A 6,453-nucleotide genomic window follows, 5' to 3' on the forward strand; every position below is an offset into this window, starting at 1 on the left:
CCCTGGCCTCCCTGCCTCCAGCCTGGCCTCCCTGCCTCTGGCCTTCCTGCCTCTGGCCTTCTCCCTGCCTCTGCTTCCACCCTGGCCTCCCTGCCTCCAGCTCCTCCCTCATCGTATTCCCAGCAGAGTCCTAGAGCTGCCACTGCCCCTCCCTTGTTCATAGTCCCTCCAAGGGCTCCCTGTGCCCCAGGACAGAGTCCAGCCTGGCACAGGAGACACCAGAGCCAGATTCCGCAGGGCACAACTGGCATCGCTGTACTGTGACACTGAAGCATTTGGGGTGAGCCTGCCTGACACCTCGGTGCCCCTGCCCGCGTGGCCCCTCTGCCAGGAATGCCCTCTCCATCCTCTCCAAACGCACCAGTCCAAACTCACTTCCGTGCTGCAGTCACAGCCTGGCATGTGCCCTCTGACCCAGGAACTCCAACTCTAGGAATTTAGCCTTCAGATAACACTCACATCTGAGTTCAAAGAGCTGCACAACAGGGGTACTCAGCTCTGCGCTTGCAGCCAAGGGCAAACGGACCCTTCCCCACGGCAGAGAAGCCCCTCGGGGCTGTTCGACAAAGGAGGTGAAGCCCGCACAGTGACAGACGGAGCCGTCTTCAGGAAGTGAGAGAAGTGAGGCCCTCCCTCGTGGCCCAGGGATTGAGTCTCAGCGCTTAAAGCTATCGGCAGCCACTCAGCACCCTCTAGTTGGCTCCCCGGCCAGGGAAGCACCCCCAGACCCCTCCTGCGCCCCCACTGCGCCCCTCAGCAGTGTGTTTCAGTGGATCTGCCTGTTCTGCTCCCCACTCTGTCTCTGGGGAACCCTCTCACCCCTCGCAGCTCCTCTGGCCTGTACCCCAGTGCTGTATGAATGAATGCATAAATCTTTAAAAAAAAAAAAAAGACGTGAAAAACGAGGTGCAGGGTAGGTGAGGCCTACGCTCTTTACCCCTTGCAGTGTGACCCTGGGCAAACCCTCGCCTCTCCCAGTCTCCCAAGCCTCATCTAAGGGTGGGAAATCCACACTCTTAAAGGTGCCCATGAAGGTGAAGACCACGGAGGGAACCTCAGCTGAGCGTCCAGGAAACCTGTGCTTTGTGAGGGCAGATGCGGGAAGTCGGGCCCAGGGCCAGAGAGGCCGCTCTCTGGCTGCACAGGACGCCCGTTCTGTGTCCAAGTCTCCACTCTGCTACTGTAGCAGGAAAGGGGGGCAGCACATCCAGGAAGAGATGAGCCGCGTTTCGGTGGCATTTGATTGAAAAGCAGACAGCAGCCCCGGGCCAGTCGGCCAGTTCCAGACCAGAAGCGCCAGAGGGTCGGCTGTGGATCAGTCGGGGCTCTTCATGCCCCCCAACCTCTGAACTCTCCGGCCTGCCGTCCTTATCAGACTACACTGTGATCTCAGTTTCTCTTTCCCTCTCACCCCCAGTCACGAAAGGGCCTCTGCGGGGCAGGCGCCTTGCTGAGCTCCCTGGGTCTCCACCCGTGTTCCAGGAGCCCAGAAGAAATATTTGCTGAGTTCCTCCCTTCCTGCCTCCCTCCCTCATCTCCAGGACTGGCAGGTACACCAGCTGTATGCCAGGCACCGTGGCAGGCACGAGACACTTGACCAGCACAGACACAACCCCTGAGCTCCATCTCTACAGCGGGGGATGGTCTCCAAGGAAATAGGGAGCAGGCCAGTGGCGCCATGCTGGCGACAGGCCTGTGTCCTTAGGCCACTTCACGGCTGCGGAGACGCCACGGAGTGGAGTGACACACACCCCACGAGACAGCCACCCGCACACCTGGAGGGTGCGGCCTGGGGGGCCGGAAAGTTAAGTGACAGCTGACTGCATCACCCACAGGGGATCCTGTCCGCAGAGGAGAATTAAGCGGGGGACAGGAGGTGCAGGAGGGGGTGCTGGTTTCTGTGGTTTTGCCAGGGCTTCTCTGAGAAAGAAGGCCTGGTCTGGCAGGAGCTGAGGGCGTGAGTCGGGGGTGAGTCGGGGCGTATCCACAGAAGCAGCAAGTGCAAAGACCTGGGTAGAGAGGTACCTGCATTTCTTTCTAAAGATTTTATTTATTTATGCAATAGAACTGGGGCACAGGCTAGAGGTATGGGGGTGAGAGGACTCCCCAGAGACAGAGTGGGGAGCAGAACAGGCAGATCGGTGGAAACCCACTGCTGAGGGGAGCAGCGGGGAGACAGGAGAGGTCTGCTGCGCCCTGGGGGTCGCTCCCTGGCCAGGGATGGACTCAGGCTGAAGCTGCTTCGCAGTGCTGCACGTTAACCTGTTGCGCCACCAGGGAGGACCCTGGTCTTTCTATTTCTTAAAAAATGCCAGGTGTGGCCCTCCCTGGTGGCGCAGCGGGTTAAAGCAGCACTGGGAAGCCAAAGCCACTTCCGCATGGGTTCGATCCCCGCCTGCCCCAGAGGTGACCACAGGGCGCGACAGACCTCTCCTGACCCGCCCGCTGCTCCCCTCAGCAGTGGACTTTGTCGATCTGCCTGTTCTGCTCCCCACTCTGGTGAAGCCTCTTGCCGCCCTTGCCTGTACCCCAGTTCTGTATGCATAAATAAATCTTTGAAAAAAATAAAATGCCAGGTGCCAGACCCTCCCCGGTGGCGCAGCGGGTTAGAGCGCAGCACTGTGAAGCTGTCCACAGCCACAGCTGCCCACGTTTGATCCCCGGCCAGGGAGTGACCACAGGACGCAGCAGACCTCTCCTGTCTCCCTGCTGCTCCCTCAGAATTGGACTTCAATCTCCTGTCCTGCTCCCCACTCTGTCTCTGGTGAGTCCTCTCACTGCCAGTACCTCTGGCCTGTACCCCGGTTCTTGTGTGCATAAATAAATCTTTGGGAAAAAAAATAAGAGGCCAGTGTGACAGCAGCTCTGAGAGCAGAAAACCTGACAGGGTCATCGGCGGATGACGGTGCATAGTAGTCACTCGAGTTTAATCTGATCGAGGGAGAGCGAGTGGACAGACGCTGGTCAGCTCAGCTAGCCCAAACAAAATACCACAGAGAAACAAACAGGGTCTCCTCTCACAGCCTGGTGGCCAGAAGCCGAAGACCAAGTGGGGCCTCCCTGCGTGCAGACATGATGCTCTCCCTCCCGCTGCGGTCCCTGGAGGACAGCTCTGTGCTCTGCCCCTCGCCTATGAGGGGGCCGGCCCCTTCAAGGGGCTCCGCTCTCACGCCCTCACTTCCTAAGACCCCCGTGGGGGTCAGGGCTCAGCCGGTGAACGAGGGGGGCGCAGAGGCCACAGAGGAGGCTGGGCAGAGGGGGTGTGCGCTGGCCGCTCTCAGAGGCCCTGCGGGCTGCCGGTGGGCTTCGGTGTGCAGAAACCATGGCTGGACAGGGAGCCCGCGAGCAGGGACTCATTCCGGGAGCGCCTGATGGGGGGGGCGGGGGGGAGTGAGCCACAGGTGGAGGTGCGCACTTGGACTTCGCAATCCGCTGACGTCTGAGGTGAAAGGTGAGAGAGAAACCCAGGAATCCGGGAGGACCTGGGGGTGGGGCGTGGTCAGCTGACTCCCCAGTCAGGCCCTAATCCCCAGTGAGTATGTGCCCTTACATGGTGAGTGGACTGGCACGACTGAACCAAGGATCTGGCGGTGACACGGTGGAAGAGCCCGAGGCAGCTGCTACCGGTGAGCTCACTCACAGGTGGATTCCAAGGGAAACACAGACGATGAGCTCAGCCTGGGCTTGCCAGCGCTGGGGGTGAGGAAGCCGCGGGGGTGAAAAGGAACAACATTGGCGCGCTTTGAGTCACCAGGGCACCGGGTCGCCTCACACGTCTGAAAGTGGCTGGGGAGCAGGGCTTCAAAGTCCTCACCCCAAGAAAGCCAGCGCCGTGAACCCGCCCCGCCACCACGTGGGGTGCGCGCGGACTCGAACCCCCGCGTTGCAATTCTGCATGGAAAACGACTCACCAGTCTCACCTCACCCGCGAAACTGTGACTTGTCTTTAAAAATAAACGCAGGGAATTAAAAAAATAAAAAATAAAAAAATAAAATAAATAAACGCAGGGGCTCTCCTGGTGGCGCAGCGGGTTCAGGCGCACCACGGCGAGCTGCCACACCCCTGGGGCGCAAGATGGATCCCCGCCCCGGAGTGACCCACGGGCGCAGACAGGCAGTGACTGGGGGTGGGGGTACCAGCGGCAGGAGCGCGGGGAAGGGGGTCCCCCTGCAGCAATCAGCCCTGCCCAGCGATACTGACGTCAGACTCTGGCCTCCAGACAAGGCAGGAAACAGATTTGACACCATGTGACAAAACCAGTGCACCACGCTGCACTGCATGTCCCACCGCGGGCTACCCCTGCCCTCTCCAGAGCCGAGACAGACTGGGATGGGCTGCGGATAGAGGGGCACCATGCTTGCGAAGGCTTGGTGTGAAAACCAAGAGGGGCCCTCCCGCGCCCTCCCGGGGGTGCAACGGGTTAAAGTGCAGCGCCATGAAGCTCACTGCAGCCACTGCAGTGCCAGTTCCACCCCCAGCAGGGGAGTGACCCCAGGGCACGGCAGACCTCTCTTGACCCTCCGGCTGCTCCCTCAGCAGTGGACTTCGTAGATCTGCCTGTTCTGCTCCCCACTGTCTCTGGGGAATCCCCTCACCCCCTGCACCTCTGGCCTGCACCCCAGTCCTATATGCATAAATAAATAAAGGGGCGAATTGCTCATAATTTGTTGCAGTGATCACATGTTGAAATGAGGCTTTAAAACTACTGGATTCAATAAAACATAGATTAAAATAAATGCTACTTTCTTTTTAGTATTTTTCAAAATGTGGTTACTAGAAAATTCGAAATGACATACACGGCTCTCCTATTTCCTTTATTTTTTTTAAAGATTTATTTATTTATGCACACAGAACTGGGGTACAGGCCAGAGGTTCAGGGGTGGCGAGAGGACTCACCCGTGACAGAGTGGGGAGCAGAACAGGGGAGCAGTGGGGAGACAGGAGAGGTCTGCTGAGCCCGGTATGTCACTCCCTGGCAGGGATCGAACTCAGGGCCTCAGACAGTGCTGAGACTCAACCTCTTGCACCATCAAGGAGGCCCTGTGTGTGGTTTTTAAGATTTTGTGGTTTTTAGAAACTCTTATAAAAAGACAAAAAAGAATGTGACAAGCAATCACATGTGGCCACAAAAGCTAAAATATTGACTGTGTGACCCTTCACTGAAATAAGTTCGAGAATGTTCTCAGCAGCCCTCTGCTAATACCCCCAAGCCAGAAACGACACAGACGCCCATTCACAGCCGAAGGCTGAACAGACGCCGTGTGTGCCGTGGAATGTCGTCTGGCGGGGGACAGACCTCCTCCGTGCCGTCTTTGGCCGCTGGGGCCAGGCCTGTGCGGCCTCACACGGCGACCGTCAGCGGCGGGAGGAGCTGCGCACCAATAAAGCTTTATTGACACAAACAGGCAACGTGGGCCAGGCCCCAGGCTTGTCCGTCAGCAGACCAGCCTCACATCGGGGCACAGGCACACCCCGGGGCACGGAGCCCAGGTCCCCCGTGTCCGGCGGATGGCGGCGGCCCCTTGCTGATATGAACTTCAAGAACGGGGGAACTGGAAGTGAGGGTGGCGGTGATCCGTGAAGGAGGGGTATCAGGAGGGCTTGGGGGGCAGCGGGGTGCCTGCTTTCCATGGCTTCGGGGCGTACCTGTGGCGGGCGGCACACCGAGGACTGTCTAAACCCCAGCACACGCGGGGGCACCCCCACCCGCAAGGGCTCTGGATCTGCCCATTGTCAGCCTCGCAGCTGCTGGGGCTTCTCAGCGCTGCTGAATGAATTCGACATGGTGGAAAAATTCTCACATTCCCAGGGTTTCCACACCCTCCTCCCTATCCTCTCACGCTCTCAAACCAGGAAACCGACAGGGAAAAAGTCAAACAGCTCTGAGATGCCACCGGAAAGGCCGGAAACGCCAGGCAGGGACGTGCACCCCAGCTGCCCACTGGGGTCTTGCCCCCTCCCCGTCTGTGGGAGTGTCACCTGCCAGGAGCCACTCCAGGGCCCCGCCCCACGTGAGGGCGCCGCCCCTCACCCGGCTCCCTCTGGGACTGGCTTTCCCCTCAGCGCAACTGGGGCTGAAGTGTGTGCCCCTCACACAGAAGGGCATGCTCATGTCCTCACCCCGCGCCTGGGAGTGACCACCCTACTGGGAAACAGGCCCATGGCGGATGAAGCTGGTTCAGATGAGCCCAGGGCTCCCTGGTGGCACAGCAGGTTGAAGCGCAGCTCTCTGAAGCCGTGGGCAGCCACTGCAGCGTGGGTTCGATCCCCAGCCAGGGAGTGACCCACAGGGTGCGGCGGACCCCTGCTGACCCCCAGGTTGTCTGCTCAGCAGTGCGTTTCAGTCCATCTGCCTGTTCTGCTCCCCACTGTGTCTACGGTGGATCCTCCCACCCCCACACCTCTGGCCCGTACCCCAGGTCTTGAATGCATAAATAAATTCATCTTAAAGA

This window comes from Condylura cristata, unplaced genomic scaffold, assembly GCF_000260355.1.
Source record: "Condylura cristata isolate star-nosed mole 26May11 unplaced genomic scaffold, ConCri1.0 scaffold00041, whole genome shotgun sequence".
Taxonomy (NCBI): Eukaryota; Metazoa; Chordata; class Mammalia; order Eulipotyphla; family Talpidae; genus Condylura; species Condylura cristata.